The sequence below is a fragment of the Hypanus sabinus genome, chromosome 13, assembly GCF_030144855.1.
Source record: "Hypanus sabinus isolate sHypSab1 chromosome 13, sHypSab1.hap1, whole genome shotgun sequence".
Lineage (NCBI taxonomy): Eukaryota > Metazoa > Chordata > Chondrichthyes > Myliobatiformes > Dasyatidae > Hypanus > Hypanus sabinus.
The window spans coordinates 43,184,960-43,205,375 of NC_082718.1; positions in this window are offsets into that span (position 1 = coordinate 43,184,960).

Genomic DNA, 20,416 nt, shown 5'->3' on the forward strand with positions numbered 1-20,416 from the left:
GATGTAACTCTTGTGTAACACAGTTGCCCGCTCTTCCAAACAAGATGAGCTAAGGTTGCTTGGAAACTGTGAACATAAATGTATTTAACAACTACTTGAGAAAAAAACTATTTTTCAACATTTGAGGCCTTTCTCAGTGTACTTTTGTTCTTCTTGGTAATTATCACTCTCAGCTACTGTTGCTAATTGAGGGTTGTCTGGTTGCACCTCCTCCAGAAGGACTTGAAATTCATCTACACTTATCATTATAGTGAAGTTCCACTCCTTACTCTCAAATGCTTGGCCATTTGCTACACTTTGCGTCCTATTTGAAGTTGGTAAAAGCATATTCAGTGGTACTAATAAATGGAAGTGCTGAAAAATGCTGGGCATTTAAAAAAAACGATGAAATTATTGGAAATACTCAATGTTTCAGGCTGTATCAATGGAAAATGAAACAGTTAATGACAGATGATATCAGATTGAAGCCCCTTCATCAGAGCTGAGAAAGTGAATAGCATTAAGTTGCAGAGAGAGTGGAAGAGAAATCAATTCAACAGAGAAGATGTTCTCTGAAAGATGGAGCCAGGATTATCGTGACAGGATGGCCGTTGATAAAGCTATTTGGGTGACTGGAAAATTACAGTGATTTGCATAAGAGGCAATGAGGGAACATGTAAAATCTGTGTAAATGGTGATCAGAAATCGGGAAATGTTCAATAGACGCGGCAATGTTAGCACACAGAGAAAAAAATTCTTAATATTCCACCCCGCCCCCTTTGTAAATCAAAACAAACTTGTTTTTCTCTATTTCCTTTTAAGATGAAGGATCTTTGATCTAAAACGTTAATCCTATTTTTACCACAGATGTTACCTGTCCTGCTGAGTGTTTGCAGGTTTTGCTGTATTTATTTCAATGGTCAAAGGGAGCAGCTACAATGAAAATAGACAGCAACTTGTAATGGGCACATGTAATGGCTCCCACCATCACTCCCACTGATCCAAAATACAGATGGAAATTAAAAGATTAATGGCAGTAACGATACAGCCCATAGGTAAATGAATAAAAATATTACTTACTAAAGTCTTCCCTCCACATTTTTGTAACATTCTACTATATCAGTGAAAAGCCAAAAGCATATGTGAATACAATGGATTCAGTTAATCAGGACACATCAGGACCAGTACATTTTGGCCCAATTAAACGGCTGCTCCAATGAGTCAAAGTTTCATGGAAATAGTTAAAAAGGTTTCCCCAATAGCTGTGGAAGTTTTAGAAAGGATGCAAAGGAGGCTTACCAGAATGCTGCCTGGATTAGAGAGCATGTGTTATGAAGGCTGAGTGAGCTACAGCCTTTCTCTTTGGAGTGATGGAGGATGAGAGGAGACTTGATAGAGGTGTTCAAGATGATAAGAGAAGTAGATAGAGTGGCGAGCCAGCTCCTTTTCACAGGTCAGCAATAGATAATTCAAGAGGACATAATTTTAAAATGATAGAAGAAATATCAGAAGGAAGTGTTTGTACGGAGTGGTGGGTGCATGGAAAACACTGCCGGGGTGGTGGAAGAGGCAAATACATCAGGGTTATCTGAGATCCTCTTAGATAGGTACATGGATGAAAGAAAAATGGATGGTTATGTGGGAGGAAAGGGTTAGATTGATCTTGGAATAGATTAAAAGATTGGCACAACACTGTAGGCAAAAGAGCCTGTACTGTGCGGTACTGTTCTATGTTTAAGTCCAATTTTGACAAGTACTGCCATTTAAAGGCCTTCTAGTCTGATTCAGAACATGTTTCTGTAAGAAAGAGAGACAGGAAATGACAAGGATCAAGAACCGGAATGATGAGAAGTGCTGCAAGTTTAGTCAGAAATAAAAAGGAAGCTTTTATGTAAGAGTCAGGAAGCTGAATTTGGACAGGACCCTTGAGGAATACAGAGCAAGCAGGAGAGAGCATATGTAAAGAATCGGAAGGATTAAAATGTTCCAACCCTAGGTTATTGTGGGCAGCAAAAGAGGAGATTGCTGTGCCCTTGATGGAGATAGTTGCATCCACTTTAGCAACAGGTAAGTTTCCAGTGTGCTGGAGAAGAGCTACTGTTGAGCCCATTTTTTAAGAAGAGCAACAAACGGAGAACAGGAAATTATATGTCAGGGAACCTTGCATCGGGGCAGAGAAAAGATCACAGAAGATCCCTGAGGAAAGGCAAACACGAGGAAATCTGCAGATGCTGGAAATTCAAGCAACACACATAAAACGCTGGTGGAACACAACAGACCAGGCAGCATCTATAGGAAGAAGTACAGTCGACTTTTCGGGCCGAGACCCTTCGTCAGGACTAACTGAAAGAAGAAATAGTAAGAGATTTGAAAGTGAAGGGGAGGGGGAAATCAGAAATGAAAGGAGAAGACCAGAGGAGGTGAGGTTAAGCTAAGAGCTGGAAAAGTGATTGGCAAAAGGGATACACAGCTGGAGAAGGGAAAAGATAATGGGACGGGAGGCCTAGGGAGAAAGGAAGGGGGAGGGGAGCACCAGAGGGAGATGGAGAACAGGCGGGGTGATTGTGAGAGGGCAAAGAGAAAAAAAAGGGAGGGGGGAGGAGAGTGAGAGAGAGAGAAAATAATAATAAATTAATTAATAAATAGATAAGGGATGGGGTAAGAAGGGGCACATTAACAGATGTTAGTGTGGTAAACCATGTATACCTGTATGGACACGCCCCTCTGCTGACTGCTCCTGTGGCTCCTCCCACAGACCCCTGGGTAAGTGATTGTGTCACTGCTCCTCCCACAGTCCAGGGCAGTCATCCAGCATGGACGTGCTCCATTTTACTGCTAATAAAAGCCTTTCAGTACATACTCTACTTCCAGTCTTTTGGAGTTATTGATAGTGCATCAATTTTATTAGGAGGAGATTGAAGTGACCAAGTCTGCCGCGAAGCACAGAGTTCTCCTCTCCAGGGTCAGTCCACGGGTCTACTCGATGATTAGAGACCAGCCGAGTTATGACAGCGCGATGAGCGTCCTCAGAAGACAATACCTGTGGCTGGTAAGTACCATCTATGCACAACATCGCTTAGCGACGCGACAGCAGTGGGCAGGAGAGTCGAGCGCTGAGTTTGTCCAGGCCCTACAGACACTCATGCGGGCTTGCAATTGCAGGGGGCTGACGGCCAAACAGCATGCGGAGGTCCTAGTAGGAGATGCCTGCGTCATAGGGATCAGGTCCGTGTACATGCGCCAGTGGCTGCTGGAACACGCCGATCTTACCTTACATTCAGTGATTGAGCTGGCCAACACACTGGGGGCTGCTTTGCACAACTCTGACACTCTCCAGGCATGCGATCTCCCGACGGCTTCATGGACGCCACAGACCCCACAACCTGCCAGTGAATCGACCATGGCTGCTGCCAGATGCAAGTCGAGAAGCACCCCCGAAAACGCTGCCCGGCCCGAGCAGCTACCTGCTCCAGCTGTGGAAAGAAGGGCCACTTTGCCAAGGCCTGTGAGTCCAAACCGTGAGTGAGATCGAGCAGCCGCCGCGTGCGAGGCATGGGGTGGCCATCTTGGTCGGCGTCTCCTCGCACCGCCTACAACTCATGGGTGCTTACTGGGTGCTTATTGTTATGGTTGTTATTCTATTATGGATTTATTGAGTATGCCCACAAGGAAATGAATCCCAGGGTTGTGTATGGTGACTTATATATGCCTTGATAATAAATTTGTTTTGAATATTATCATCAAGATTGTTGATATAGATGACAAACAACAATGGACCCAGCACAGATCCCTACTGAACATCACTAGTCGGTCTAACTTAAATTTGCAAAGGTAATGGTCATTTTGTACTTTCATCCCTCTGGGTATTCCACAGAAATCTATCATATTGCAGTCACTATTAATTAAATTACATTTTTATGCATCATTAGCCTGTTTATTAATTCTAGTTCGTTGGTTAGTTGAATATGCCCTCCACTTTTTTGATATGAATTAATACATAGTTTTAATATGAATACCCTCATGAAATTTACTATTGCATCCCAATATATATGAAAAATAATTCCCTAATTAAAGCTACTGATCCCTGTGGAACATACCTCTCTTCTCTCTGCAGCTGCCACTATAGGCCTATACACATTCACATTGTGATCTTAATGGGCATATCTACCTTGGAATTGCAGATTATTCCAATTGGAACTGCCAGCATTTACTTAACCATGCAGATGTGCAGGACCTGAGCAACTATGAAAGTCCTACACATCCCAAAAGCACTAGCAATATCCAAATTCTTCTCTGACTTTGGATTCAAGTGATTCAGCAAAGGCTTTTGAACAGATGTGAACGTTCTTGTATAGATAGCAAGAATTCCCTGCTTATCCATTCATTTGTCTAAATGCCTTTTAAAATATTGCTATTGTATCTGCTTCTAACACTTTTCTTGCCAGTGTTTCTCAGGCACCTCACATAACTAACTTGCCTCAAAAATCTTCTTAAAATTTTCCCCACTCACCCTTAACCCATGCTTTGGACATTTCCACCCTGGGAGGGAAAGACTCTAATCATCTATCATATCTATGCCTCTCATATTCTTGCCTACCAGGACAACTCTTAGCCTCTAATGTTCCAGAGAAAACTATCCAACTTGTCCAATTTCTCCTTGTAGCTAACACTCCAGCTTTGCAACACCTGGCAAAGCTCTGCTGCACCCTTTCCAAAGCCTCCAGTTCTTCCCTGTAATGAAATATACTAAATGAGTGCTAACCAAAGTTTTAAACAGCTGCTACTTATTCCCTGGCTTTTGTAGACTAGAGTGGTCCCAGCATAGATCCCTGCAGAACATAACTGGTCACAGACCTTCAGACAGCATAACACCCCTCCATCACAACCTTCTATCTTTTGTGGACAAGCCCATTTTGAATCCAATATGCCATGGAGCCCATCTTCTGAATCAGCCTACCACGAGGCATCTTGTTAAAAGTTTCACCAAAATCTATGTATACAACTTCCGCTGTGCTACGTTCATGAAACTTCATCAACATCTAATCAAATCAAATCAGATCAAAATCTCCCTAGCTGAATGCATGCTCTTTCATGTGCGAGTAGATCCTATCATCAACTCTGCGCTTAAACGCATCTCTCCCCTTTCACGCACATCTGCTCTCACCCCATCCTCCTGCCACCCCACTCGGGATAGGGTTCCCTTTGTCCTCACCTACCACCCCACCAGCCTCCAGGTCCAACATATAATTCTCCGTAACTTCTGCCACCTCCAACGGGATCTCACTACCAAGCACATCTTTCCCTCCCCCCTTTCTGCTTTCCGCAGGGATCGCTCCCCACATGACTCCCTTGTTCATTATTCCCCCCCATCCTTTCCCACCGATCTCCCTCCTGGCACTTATCCTTGTAAGCAGAACAAGTGCTACACCTGCCCTTACACTTCCTCCCTCACCACCATTCCGGGCCCCAGACAGTCCTTCCAGGTGAGGCGGCACTTCATCTGTGAGTCGGTTGGTTTGATATACTGCCTCCAGTGCTCCTGGTGTGGCCTTCTATATGTTGGTGAGACCCGACACAGACTGGGAGACCGTTTCACTGAACACCTACGCTCTGTCTGCCAGAGAAAGCAGGATCTCCCAGTGGCCACACATTTTCACCCCTCCTTTTTAAAAAGAGAGTCCCGCGGGGTGAAGTGGCTGACAATATTTAAGACAAGTATATTTACAGGTCAAGTCTATCAGGCTGTCGAGTCTACATAGCACCGGTGACAGTGGTTGTGCTGGCTCCGGCCTGACTTCAGGTGTCAGCCCGTTAGGCATTGGTAATTCCTCATGCTTGTGCGTCGCGCCTGGTATGGAGTGTCGTGTGGTGTCTGTGTAGGGCTTGGCGTGCGCGGTGTCTTGTGGGTATATATATCAGTTTGGTACGGGGTTCATAGTCACCATGGAGTGTTCAGGGTAGGGGTCTATGAAAGACAGTACCACCTTGGGCGTTCAACCAGTGTGCAAAAGGCAACAAACTGTGCAAATACAAAAAGAAAACAAATAATAATAATAAATCAATAAGCACTAAAAATTCAAAAACATGAGACGATGAGTTCTTGAAAGTAAGTTCATAGGTGTGGGAACATTTCAATGATGGCGCGAGTGAAGTTATTCCCTTTAGTTCAAGCGCCTGATGGTTGAGAGGTAATAACTGTTCCTGAACCTGGTGGTGAGAGTCCTGAGGCTCCTGTGTCTTCTTCCTGACGACAGCAGTGAAAAGAGAATATGGCCTGGTTGGTAGAGGTCCCTGCTGATGGATGCTGCTTTCCTGTGACAATGCTCCATGTAGATGTGCTCAATGGCAGGGATGGTTTTAGCTGTGATGGACTGGGCTGTATCCACTGCATTTTGTAGAATTTTTCCATCCAAGGGCATTGTTTTTCCAAACAAAGCTGTGATGCAGCCAGTCAATATACTCTCCACCACAATCTATAGAATTTTGTCAAAGTCTTAGATGCTGAATCTTCACAAACTCCAAAGGAAGTAGAAGCACTGCCCTGTTTTCTTTGTAATTGCACTTATGTAATGGGCCCAGGATAAGTTCTCCAAAATGATAAAACCGAGAAGTTTAAAGTTGCTGGTCCTCTCCACTTCCAATTGTCCTTTGGGGACTGGCTCATGGATCTCTGGTTTCCTCTTCCTAAAATCAATAATCAGCTCCTTGGTCTTGCTGACATTAAGTAAGAGGCACCATTCAGCCAGATTTTCAATCTCCCTCCAATATGCTGATTCATCACCACCTTTGATTTGACCTACAACAGTGGTGTCGTCAGCAAACTTGAATATGCCATTGGAGCTGCACTTAATCACACAGTCAATAAGTGTAAAGTGAGTAGAACAGGGGACTAAGCACATGGCCTTGTGGTGCACCTGTGCTGATGAGGAATATGGAGGAGATTATGTTGCCAATCTGCACTGACTGGGGTCTGCATGTAAGCAAATTGAAAACCCAATTTCACAAGGAGGTATTGAGGCCAAGGTCCTGAAATGTATTGATTAGTTTTGAGGGGATTAACTGGATCACCAAATTTGCAAACACCAAGAATGGGGCCATGGTGGACAGCAAAACTTGCAGTGTGATCTGGAACAGCTAGAAAAATGGTCTAAAAAATGGCAGATGGAATTTAATGCAGCAAAGAGAGAGGTTTTGCATTTGGGAGCACAAACTAGAGATGGACTTGTACAGTAAATGGTAGGGAAGAGGGATCTGGGAATGCAGATCCTTAATTCCTTAAAAGTGGTATCATAGGGTCTTAAAGAGAACGTACATCACAGTGGCCTTAATAAGTCAAAGTAATGAGTTCAGGAGATGTGATGTTATATTCAAGTTGTATAAGACATTAGTGTGGCCTAATTTGGAGTATTGTGTACAGTTGCGGTCATCTACGGACCAGAAAGATATCAATAGGATTGAATGAGTGCAAGGTTGCTGCCAAGACTCGAAGATCTAAGTTATAGGGGAAAACTGAATAGGTTACAACTTTATTACCTAGAGGGTACGAGAATGGGGGAAGGATTTGATAGAGATATATAGTACAAAATTATGAGGGATATAGATAGCGGAAATGCAATCAGGCTTTTCCCACTGAGATTGGTTGAGACTACAACTGGAGGTTATGGGTTAAGGGTGAAAGGTGAGATGTTTAAGGGGAACATGAGGGGAAGCTTCTTCATTCAGAAGTTGGTGAGAGTATGGGATGAGCTGCCAACTGAGGTGGTGGATGTAGGTTTGATTTCAACATTTAGACCAGAAGACATAGGAACAGAATTAGGCTATTCAGCCCATCGAGTCTGCTCCATCATTCCATCATGGCTGATTTACCCCTCTCAATCAATTTATCCCTCTCTTCTCCCTGTAACCTTTGATGCCCTGATTAATCAAGGACCTACCAATCCTTGCTTTAAAAATACCCAATGATTTGGCCTCCATGGTCATCTGTGACAATGACTTCCACAGATTCACTACCCTCTGGCTAAAGAAATTGCTCCTCACCTCTCTTCTAAATGTCTGCCCCTCTACTCTGAGGCTGTACCCTCTGGCCCTTGACTCCCCCACTATAGGAAACATTCTCTCTACATCCACTGTATATAGGCCTTTTGATATTTGATAGGTTTCAATGAAATCCCTCCTCATTCTTCTAAACTCCAGTGAGTACATGCCAGAGCCAGCAAATGTTCCTCATACATTAACCTTTTCATTCCTGGAATCACTCTCATGAACCTCCTCTGGACCATCTCCAGTGCCAGCTCATCTTAGATACAAAACTGCTCACAGTACTCCAAGTTCTGTCTGACCAATGGTTTTTTAAAGCCTTAGGTTTACATCCTTGCTTTTATATTCTACTCCTCACAAAATGAATGATAACACTGCATTTGTCTACCTTACCACAGGCTCAACCTGCAAGTTAACTTTTAAGGAATCCTGCACAAGGACTCCCATGTTCCTTCTGCAGGCTTCTTGCTTCCTCAACACTACCAGCTCTTTTACCTGCCTTCATATCATCCACAATTTGTCTGTAAAGCCATCAATCCTATCATCCAAATCATTGACATGAAAAGAAGTGGTTCCAACATCGAGCCTTGTGAAACACCACATCACTGGCAGCCAACCAGAAAAGGCCTCCTTTATTCCCTTTTTACTCCAGTCAGTCAGTCAACCTTATATCCATGCTGGTATCTTTCATGTAATATTTATGGCTCTTATTTTGTTAAGCAGTTCCATCTTTGGCACCTTGTCAAAGGCCTTCTGAAAATTCAAGCAAACAACATCCACTGACTTTCTTTACTCTTTTCTGCTTATTTCCTCAAAAAATTCAAACGGATTTGTCAGGCAAGATTTTCTCATAAGGAAACCATACTGACTTTGGCCTGTTTTACCATGTGCCTTCAAGTATCCCGAAATATCATCCTTGTTAATGGACTCCAACATCTTCCGAACTACTGAGGTCAGGCTGACTGGCCTATATTTCCCTTTCTTCTGCTTCTCTCCCTCATTAAATAATGGAGATATATGCAGTTTTCCAATCCTCCAGAATCATTCCAGAATTAAGTGATTCTCATGCCTCCACAAGCACTTCAGCTATCTCTTTCAGATCCCTAGCACCTACTCCTTAGTAACAGCAACTACTGGCATATGCTAATGTCTTCCACAGCAAAGACTGATGCAAAATACTTATTACATTCACAGCCATGTCTTTGTCACCACCATTACAACCTCTCCACCATCATTTTCTATCCACTCTATCCTCTCTTTTACTCCATATATCTGAAAAAAAACTTCAGTATCCTCTTCCATATTATTAGTAGCTTACCTTCATATTTCATCTTTTTTTCTTCTTATTGTCATTTTAAGTTCCTTATGTTTGCTTTTAAAAGTTTCCCGATCCTCTGACATCCCACTAATTTGTGCAATATTACATGCCCTCTCTTTTACCTTTATGTTGTCTTTTATTTGCATTGTCAGCCATGGTTACCCGCAACCTCCATTTAGAATACTACTTGTTTGGAATGTATCTATCTTGTGCCTTCAAATTGCTCCCAGAAACTCTAGCCATTGCTGTCCTGACGAAATCCCTGCCAGTGTCTCCTTCTAAACAACTTTGGCCAGCTCCTCGCCCGTGCCCCTGAAATTCCCTTTACTCCACTGTAAAACTCATATATCTAAAACTGATATATCGGAATCCTATCATATCATGATCACTACTTTCTAAGGGTTCCTTTATTATAAACTCTTAATTAAATCTGGTTCATTACACAACCACAACATTACCTAATCCAGAACTGCTTTACCCCTAGTGGGCTCAGCTAGAAGCTGCTTTAAAAAGCCATCTCATAGACATTCTTCAAATTCTCTCTCTTGGATTCCAGCACCAACCTGATTTTTCCAATCAACCTGAACATTGGAATGCCCGTGACTATTGTAGAATTGTCTTTTACACATGCCAGTTAAATCTCCCATTGCAATGTGTACCTCACATCCTACTGATTTGAGCTTTGCATTTAACTCCTGGCAGGGTCTTTTTACCCTTGCAGTTTCTTAACTCTGCCCGCAAGGAATCTACATCCTCCAATCCTATGTAACACTTTCTAAGGATTTGATTTCATCTTTTACCAATAGAGCAACCCACCTCCTCTACCTATCTGTCCTTTCAATACAATGTGTATGTTTGAATGTTTAGCTTCCAACTATGTTCTTCTTTCAGCCATGACTCAGTGATACCCTCAATCTCTACCTTATTTCATATACTGCATACATTCACATATAACACTTTCAGATACTGTATTCATCACTCTTCTTAATTTTGCTCCCTTGTTACACTTCAAATCATCCCACTGACTGCAATTTTGCCCCATCATCTGCCTGTTCTTTCTCACAGTCTCACTACACACTGCATCTTCCTGTATACTAACTGCCCCATCCTCAGCCTTATCAGTCCAGTTCCCATTCGCCTGCCAAATTCATTTAAACTCTCCCCAACAGCTTTAGCAAACCAGTCCACAAGGATATTAGTCCCCTACAGTTCAGGTGTAACCTGTCCATTTTGTGCAGGTCATACCTTCCCCAGCAGAGATCCCAACGACCTAGAAACCTGAAACCCTGTCCCTGGCACCAATTCTTCAGTTATGCATTTAAGAGAAATTTGGATAGGTATGGTATATGGATGGGAGGGGTATGGAGGGTGCAGGTGGATGTGATGAGGCAATTTAATAACTTGGCACAGACGAGATGAGCCAAAAAGCCTGTTTCTTTGCTGTAGTATTCTATGAGATTGTTTGTGATAAACTGGAGAAATTTGTTCATGTGACAAAAGGACTGGCAAAGAAGATGGGAGTGGGTCATGCATCATCTGAAAACTCAGTAAATGTTGGAACTAAATGATCTACTCCTGATTTCATGCTTCTAAACATTGACTGTTTAATTAGTTTTAGCAATTTGACAGCTATTCATTCCTTATCTTTTATATTTTCCTTCTTGCAAGAGCATAGTCCAGTCTGAAAAGGGATATATTTATCATAATTTTAATGTATGTTAAACTGTAAATCTATATATCATACACAGACTTTTTCAGGCAGTATTATTACTAATCAAATGAAATAGTTCAACTTGTTATCTGTGTTTCAGAAATGGGAATTGCAATTTGAAAATTTGCATGCAGTGACAGTCAATCTGCTCCAGCTGGAAGCTCAGCAAATTCCTGCAATTCATTCACTACAACAGAGTGCTTAAATACAAATATTATGTAAGGAATTCTATGGGTCTAATTTACGATTCCAAGAACGAGATCACACTTACTGAATCCATTACTCAGAGGAAAGAGGAGGCAGAAATGTCAAGAATAGATGAAAATATTATTAACTTCTGCATTCTGTACTTCATAAAATTATGGACATTTGTTAAAAGTTAATAATATTGAATAATGATGTATGTACATTTTTTGACTGGCTGATATTAAGATGATGCTAAGGTGTCTGACTCCCAGCTCTTATTGAAAATAAATTAACATTTGTGTTATGAATAATAGATTATAGCAAGCTGTTTATACAGGAACAAATTAAATTTATACCAGGACGCTGTCACTCACATCTTCATAAATAAGTTATTTTAATCTGAAAATAGGTATTTAAATTGTTTTGCTAAAGGCTGCAGAATTGCGAGAGGTCATGTGATAATCTCAGCCGAAACTATATATAAATACACACAAATGGGAAAAAAAACTAAGCATGATGGAAGCTGAAATGTGGAATTATCTGGAAATGTTAATGTCTCTTCTCAGGTTGGTATGGTATTAAGCAGTTAGGGTTCTGTGCATTTAAAGAAACAGACACACACACACACACACACACACACCTCAATAAATTATCATCCTGAAATTGAGATTCTCCATAAACTATCACACTTAGCAGTAGATACTGTTGGTTTCTCACCTTGTCAAGACTAAGTATTTTTCTCCAGTCACATTTCCTGCCCAGTTTTTAACATCTTTCAGTAAACACCAGCAAAAACAATTCAGTTTTTTTTTGCTTCTTTTAACTGATGGACAATGGGAAGATTAAAGCAAGGAAGGAATAAGTTGCCCGGAATGTCATTAGGATGAAGTGGATTCTGGACAGTCCTGTTTGTTGACCTGAGAAAAGAGGGAGAGACAGTCTGGGGGAGGAGGTGGTTGGGGTAAAAGAAATTGTAATCTGTAGTGGTGTAACCTGTAGGGCGAGGGACAGACATTCCAGAAATAAATTTGTCATTTTATTTGACCTAATAAAATATTTCTATGTATGATTAATAAAGATGTTCCATTTTCATTCTGCTATTTGCCATTGTTTAAAGGAGTTTTATTTATTCCCATAATACTTTTTGGGGAGGAATTAACTGACATATGAAATGTGATATTCATTCCATGTTCATCAATAATTTTTCGTAATTGATAAATGTGATTCTTGTGGTGTGCATACCAGTTTGAGTTGCAAGGCATCCTCGTCAATTTTTGGAGGAAATTAGATTGCTTTAATTTGATTCTGCTGCATAACACATTGGGATATTGTATTTTTCACATTGTTTCTCATTATATGCAAACTTTAGCACTGCTGGCAGCTTCTCCATTCTACATAAACCAGAACAGGCTACAAGAATTCTGATTGACAAAGAACCAATCAAGATGTATGCAGCACTGATAATAATGGGGAACTGTTTTAATCTTGTCAGTTAAAGAAAAACACTTTTCACCTGAGCAATACAGCATTTAATTTTCTCAGTACTTTAATAAGTTTTCTAGTAGTGTGTTAATATGTTGTACTTTGTGAGTTAATGAAAATGGAATAATCATTAGTTTTTAGCTAACGTCTTCTGATTGACATTTTTAAAGTGTGTACCCAGTTCTCTTTTCCTGCCTGTTGACTGCTTACAAATCACCAATTAATGTGAATTGTGCTAATTTACTTCATGTCAGTGTTGCATTAATTTCTCTCAATTAAAGCTAATCCTGAAACACCACAGGGAATCAGTAGTATTACAGAGGGCATGACGCAATTCTGGATCTTGTCCAACGAAAGTCAACAAACTCAGTACATTTTTGTTTTTCAGTTGTTTTACTGATTAGAAGTTATGAAGTGCAATCTGGGCAATTAGGGCTTAATTTAACATTGTAGAACATAAGAGCATTAGAAATAGGAGCAGGATCTGGCCTGTCAAGCCTACTTTGCCATTCAATAAGATCATGGCTGATCTGGCCATGAACTCACCTCCACCTACCTGCCTTTCCCCATAACCCATAATTCCCTTACTTGCAAAAGTCTATCCAACCTTGTCTTAAATATATTTACTAGCATTGTCAATAGTTGTACTCACCTTGTCATGGAATGGTCCAGCAAGCAACACACTGTTCAGCCTTTAGCCAATTGATAAAGGGAAGAATGAAGATTAAGACCATAGACTTGTCAAAAACTCAGGTGTAAAGGGCAGAAGTAATCCCTGCCCTCCAATATGGTTTGGAGACCTGGACCAGCAATGTAAGCATCCCAAGGCATTGAAAAATACAGTCTCTGCAAGGCCCTCCGCATTGGCTCTCCTCTTCCAGACTAACATGTACAGCAGTGAGACACTCATTCTTCTCAATTGTCCATATTTGGCAGGCCACATTATTGGCATGCCTTACCCCAGACACTAAACCAGACACTCTGTTCCATGTTCTGTCATTGGAAGAGTTTACCAGGCAGAGAGAGAGAGAGAGAGAGAGAGAGAGAGAGAGAGAGAAAAGTTAAGGATATACTCAAAGCTTCCTTAAAGAAGTGCAATAGGCCAACTGACTTCTAGGAACTTCTGATCCATAACCATTCCGAAGAATGAGCATTCGGGATGACATTGAAAGCTTCAAAGTGACAAATTAGAAAACCACACATAAATCTGCACACCTCACAAAATAAATCTCAACCTCCTGCTCAATCTTTGGAACTGTTTGGAGTTGGCTTCATTAGCCACCTTGAAGTCCGCAAAATGGGAATTAAAGTCATGGAACTCAATAAACACCGTTCAGGTTTACAATGTGAATTAAGGACAAACAACACTGTTGAAATGCAAGGTAATGCAAGTAAAAAATGGTGAAGTTTGTTTTTAAAATACAGAAACAGAAAAATTACTTTAGAGCTGAAAACAAGGTAATAGAGCCTCTGACTTGCAAAGGAAGAAATTCTGTTGTTCACACGAGATAGCCAAGCCTAAGTAAAAGGTGTACATTTCTTCTTCAGCAATGAAGTAATTATGTAGCATGGTGAAGTAGAAAAAGTAAATTAATCTGAAAGAAACAAAAGGGAAGAGAATTGATTAGGAAAGACAGGACATTGTTTCTTGAAAAATTAAGGGATCATAAAATATATTGGTTGTCAGTCAGACATTAGCATTAAGCTTCAGAAATGTTCAACATTGCTATTGATAGGAGTTTGAAATGGATGTGTCTTGATAGGGTTGAGATGCAAAAACAGAAGGAAGAACAACATCAGGAAGAATTGATGATTTCATTATACAGGCACACATGATTTTCAAAGCTTTAAATAGTCTAATAATATGTAGCTCCATTATTAAAAGGTAGGAAGCAGATAAATTTTAAAAAAGGCACACCCTTCAGAATTGTAGCCTTAGGTGGTATAAAGGCCCACAGCCATCAAATGCTTTTTATATGATAAGCCATTCAATCTTGGAATCGTTTTTGTGAACTTCCTTTGAACCCTCTCCGGTTTCAGCACATCCTTTCTAAGATAAGGGGCCCAAACCTACTCACAATACTCCAAGAGAGGCCTCACCAGTTTCAACAGTGCATCCTTGCTTATGTATTCTGGTCCTCTTGAAATGAATGCTAACATTGTATTTGCCTTCCTCACCACAGACTCAACCTGCAAGTTAATCTTTAGATAATCCTTCACAAGAATTCCTAAGTCCCTTTGCACCTCAGTTTTTTTTGTATTTTCACTCCTTTTAGAAAATAGTCACCCATTTTGTTTCTTCCGCCAAAGTGCTTGACCGTACAATTCTCGAAACTGTATACTATCTGCCTTTCTTTGCCCACTGGACAACAAATTTTTTTGTAAGTGTTGATTCCTAAGAATTTTTTTACTGTTTGTGATAGATTGCTTGAAGCTGAACACATATAATTTCAGACTACTTGTATCATGTAGAAATTTATAGAAATAAGAAAGTAACATTATATTGAATATAATGCAGTTAATTGCAATAGTTCAACTGAGCTAAAAGAATTTGTTAAACACACACAAAATGCTGGTGGAACACAGCAGGCCAGGCAGCATCTATAGGGAGAAGCACTGTCAACGTTTCGGGCCTGTGGTGAACTACATATACCTGTCTGGACACGCCCCCTGCTGACTGCTCCTGTGGCTCCTCCCACAGACCCCTGTATAAAGGCGATTGGAGGCACTGCTCCTCCCTCAGTCTCCAGGATGTTGTGTGGTGGGCTTTTGCTGCTGACAGTGCTTTCTTCCAGCTTACAAAAGCCTATCTCGACTCACGTCTCCGAGAGTTATTGATGGTGCATCAGGGCCGAAACCCTTTGTCCTGACGAAGGGTCTCGGTCCGAAACATCGTCAGCGCTTCTCCCTATAGATGCTGCCTGGCCTGCTGTGTTCCACCAGCATTTTGTGTGTGTTGTTCGAATTTCCAGCATCTGCAGATTTCCCTGTGTTTGCTCTAAAAAAAATTTGTTGATGATTTTCATTTGTACTCAGTTTCTGAGGCTTCTCACTTAAGTGTCCAACAATATTCATCCAGCATTGATGGATTCCAGTTGCCCTGATACCATTTCTTCATGACTGTAATGTCCTGGTGAAACTGTTCACCTTCCTCGCCACTGGTAGCACCAAGATTGGCAGGGAAGAAGTCTAAATGGGAATATAGAAAATAAATATGAAGTGATATGTTGCAGTTCATAGTTTTGTATGCTGGACATGTTGTCAACCAGTTGCATGTAGTTTGGTTCTCTATAGTTGCCAAGAAAATTTTCGACATCTTTGAATGCCTTCAATGCTATTTTCTCCAGTCCCACTAGAAGTCCTTCGAATTGCCTATTGTCGATGACCTATTTGATTTGAGGACCAGTACAAATATCTTCCTTAATCTTGCCATCAGTCATCTTGACTAGAGTTATGATTGTAAATAACAAATGTAGGCATTTTTTAAAAGATGGTGAGTGACAGGAAGATTTCATGGTGATTATCGTGATTGGTAGCCCAAAAATCCATAAGATACACCCAAAAATATTCAGGAAGCAAAATCTTTGTTGTCCAGTGGATTCTCAAGCACATAGGGATGTTTTGTGACATGAGACTGCCTAATTGTATAAATTACAGCTGTACAGGGTGATGCATCGCTTTTCACGGAGTTCTTAAGCACGTGGCGCGAATGATTCCAGCAATAACGTCAAAAGGTTTACAGGGGAAGGTAAGGAGGAGACTAAGTCTTCAAGGTATTTAACATGATTGATACTGGGAATTAGTTTAATAAGATTAACAAACTGATTGATTAATTATCCTTGAGCTGACCAGATGTGTAGCATTATTACAACTGGAAACGTTTTACATTTCAAATGGGGTACCCAGTATACCCATCCTGGCTACATAATCATTGCTTCTCAAGCCGGCTGAGCTACAGTTTATGTGTATTTTCAACTTAGCCAAGCCCCCTTATCCATTCGCAATTTTACAAAAAAGCCAAATTACCAGCTGTAAAGCCACAAAGAAGCATTTTTTGTGACTGACAGATCTAAGTATTGAGCAGAAGATAAGCAATTACAAACTTCACACCAATTGACTTTGTCACACTTTTCCAGGAATCCATTTTGAGAATGTCAGAAGTTGACCGGCCTATTTGACACTGAGGTGGTTCTTTGCCATGTCTTCTTTCCACCTAATTCAAGGCTGTCAAAATATTTAACATGGTGTTAATGAGGTATGTTGGTCTGTTATAATTGAAAACTTGAATTTTCTCTTGTGCATATCACTTTGAAACATCTCAGCTGACTTTGCAATTATTTTTGATGTGTCACTGAAAGTTATGTGAACAGGCCTGATATCAAATTGCCCAGCTTAGGATCATCATCAAAACTGAGTTCACTTGCTGTCATAAAAATTGAGTCCTGACCCATTGAGGTTAGTTCCTTTCTAACTGCTCCACAGTGAATGGAAATTTTTCTACAGGAGGAATGGAGACAGGCTCGGCCCGATCAACATCAATTGGACTGCAGTTGAGAGAGTGAGTAGTTTCAAGTTCCCTGATATACACATCACCGATGATCTCACTTGGACTGTACACACTAGGTTTGTGGGGAAAAAAAAGCACAACAGCATCTCTTCCACCTCAGGAGACTGAAGAAGTTTGGCATGGGCCCCCAAATCCTCAAGACCTTCAACGGGGCACCTTTGAGAGCATCCTGACTTGGCTGTATCACCACCTGGTACGGGAAAAGCACCAACCTTGATCGCTGGGCACTGCAGAGAGTGGTACGGACAGCCCAGCACATCTGTGGATGTGAACTTCCCTCCACTGAGGACATTTACAGCAGCAGGTGCAGAAAGAAGGCCTGGAAGATCATCAGGGCCACCAGTCACCCCAACCGTAAACTGTTTCAGCTGCTTCCGTCTGGCAAATGCTACCACAGCATTAAAGTCAGGACCAACAGGCTATGGGACAGCTTCTTTCTACAAGCCATTAGACTTTTAAAGTCACATATCTGTACATTGCAACAGAGTCATAACACAAAGATTTTTACTCCCTTGCATTGTGGGATGGATGTAAGATCGAAAACACTTTATTCTATTGGCAACTGTAGGCTAGTGTCAGGTTCTGTGATAATGAAATTATAAAATATAATAATGACTTAAATGGATTTCTTACAGGCTTCCAAACAGGAAGCAGTCAGTTTGCTCCATGTATTAGCAGCAGGAAGTCTAGAAGGGGGTGAGATCATGTTTCCAGTGTGCTCTTTGGAATTTGAACACATCACTGAAGTTCACACTTCACTGCATCACCAAGGGACCCCTGTATTGCTGCAGTGTTGAGCTGTAAATGAGATTCTGACAGTCAAGGGCCCCATCTGTTCAGTTAGGTGGATATGAAAGATCATCAAACTGTAAAATGTTCAAAGGAATTATCCCCCTGTTCAGAATAAAAGTCCTGCCTGAAAGGAAACTGGGGAAAAAAAATCACCAAAACAGATGTTTTCTTCATTCTTTTGATAGCAATGTGCATGTTGCTAAATTAACAATTATTAATTCTCAGGTGAAGATCTGGTTGTAAGGTATACTGGGATGCAGGAAATATAAATGCTGCGTATTCCTGTCTTCCTTCTTAATGCTGCTCAGAAGAGGCTACATCTAGTCAGAAATTGTACATCAATTGTACATCAAATATGTCATCCATTAGTTCAAAACCAGTTTATACATTTACTGTATACATTTATCCAGTCTGACATACAGATTAAAGATCTGTTTGGAAAGTTTGACACTGCAGTCAGCATATATCAATAATAACGTTCAGGATTCTTGTGTACTAGTTTGTGGTAATGTCTTTCCCGCCCCTTCCCAGTCCTAAACGACATTACAAGTGTAACTCGTAGGATTTGGGTCCTGTCACGTGTAAAATATTTTCAATCTAATTTTCACCACATCAGCAAAACTTAAAACAAAGGAAGCCTATATACCTTGTCTTATGAAGAAAGGTTGAGCGAACTAGGGCTTTCCCTTTGGAGTGAAGGAAGATGAGAGGGTACAAGAGGTATAGTTAGTGCCTTTTTCCCAGGGTGGAAATGACTAATACAAGGGGGTATAATTGTAGGGTGTTTGGAGGAAAGTCGTGAGGTTGGGGTGGGTGGGTGCTGTGTCAGGGATAAGTCCTTTTACACGGAGTCATAGGTGCGTAGAATGCCTGGCAGGGGTGGTGCTGGAGGCAGATACGTTAGGGGCATTTAAGAAACTCTTAGGCACATGGAAGATAGAAAAATGGAAGGTATATAGGAGGGAAGGGTTACATATTATTGAGCGACATGGTAGCATAGTGGTGAGCACAATGCTTTATTGTACCAACAACCTGGGTTCAATTCCTATTAGCATCTTTATATTCTCCCTGTGACCGTGTGGGTTTCCTCCAGGTGCTCCGGTTTCCTCCCACAGTCCAAAGATGTACTGGTTGGTAGGTTAGTTGATCATTGTAAATTGTCCCATGATTGGACTAGGATTAAAACAGGGGAATTGTTGGCTGGCACAACCAGGAGGACTTATTTCGCACTGTAACTTTCTACATTCTTTTTTTATGCAGTCACCGACTTGAATACTGTATTCATTATGAACTCACCACTGACTTCCCCGTTTGCCCTTATTTCCTATGGTAAATCACCTTTGCATGAAAACTAGAGTAATTGCTTCAATCACCATGTGGGAAAACCCTTTAAAATGTAATGGGTAGGAAATTCATGCAGAAGGAAAATAATGCTAAATTACCCTTCAGTATATTTGTCCACTTAGCATGAGGTCAGTAAAGTCAGATCTCATTTGCTAATTAATATGTTAGGTATTATACCTGCTAAACCTACTTTCAAATCATATTAAAACAGTATAATTATTAGATGACAGTGCACATTTCAGATCTGTCATGTAGAGTAGCTATATCTAGAATTTAACCAAGGGCCCAAGGCAAATCTAATCCCTTGTATACATTGAATTGTGATAAAACAGTGATTAAGGAATGGTGATATACTTACTCCCCTCTCCTGGTTTCACCTATAACCTACCACCTTGTACTTCTTCCTCCCATCCCCCCATCTTCTTGCTCTGACTTATCATTTTTTTCCCAGTCCTGCTAAAGGGTTTCAGCCCAATATGTCGACTGTTTACTCTTTTCTATAGACACTGCCTGACCTGCTGAGTTCCTCCAGCATTTTGTGTATGTTGCTTTGGATTTCCAGTATCTGTAGACTTTCATGGGTTTGTGAAATACAGTGGTATGCAAAAGTTTGGGCACCCCAGTCAAAATTTCTGTTATTGTGAATAGTTAAGCAAGTAAAAGATGACCTGATTTCCAAAAGGCATGAAGTTAAAGATGACACATTTCTTTAATATTTTAAGCAAGGTTACTTTTTTATTTCCATCTTTTACAGTTTCAAAATAACAAAAAAAGGAAAAGGGCCCGAAGCAAAAGTTTGGGCACCCTGCATGGTCAATATTTAATAAAAACCCCCTTGGCAAGGATCACAGCTTGTAAGTGCTTTCAATACTTGTTTGGGGGATTTTCACCCATTCTTCCTTGCAAAAGGCTTCTAGTTCTGTGAGATTTCTGGACTGTCTTGCATGCACTGCTCTTTTGAGGCTGTCCACAGATTTTCGATGATGTTTAGGTCAGGGTA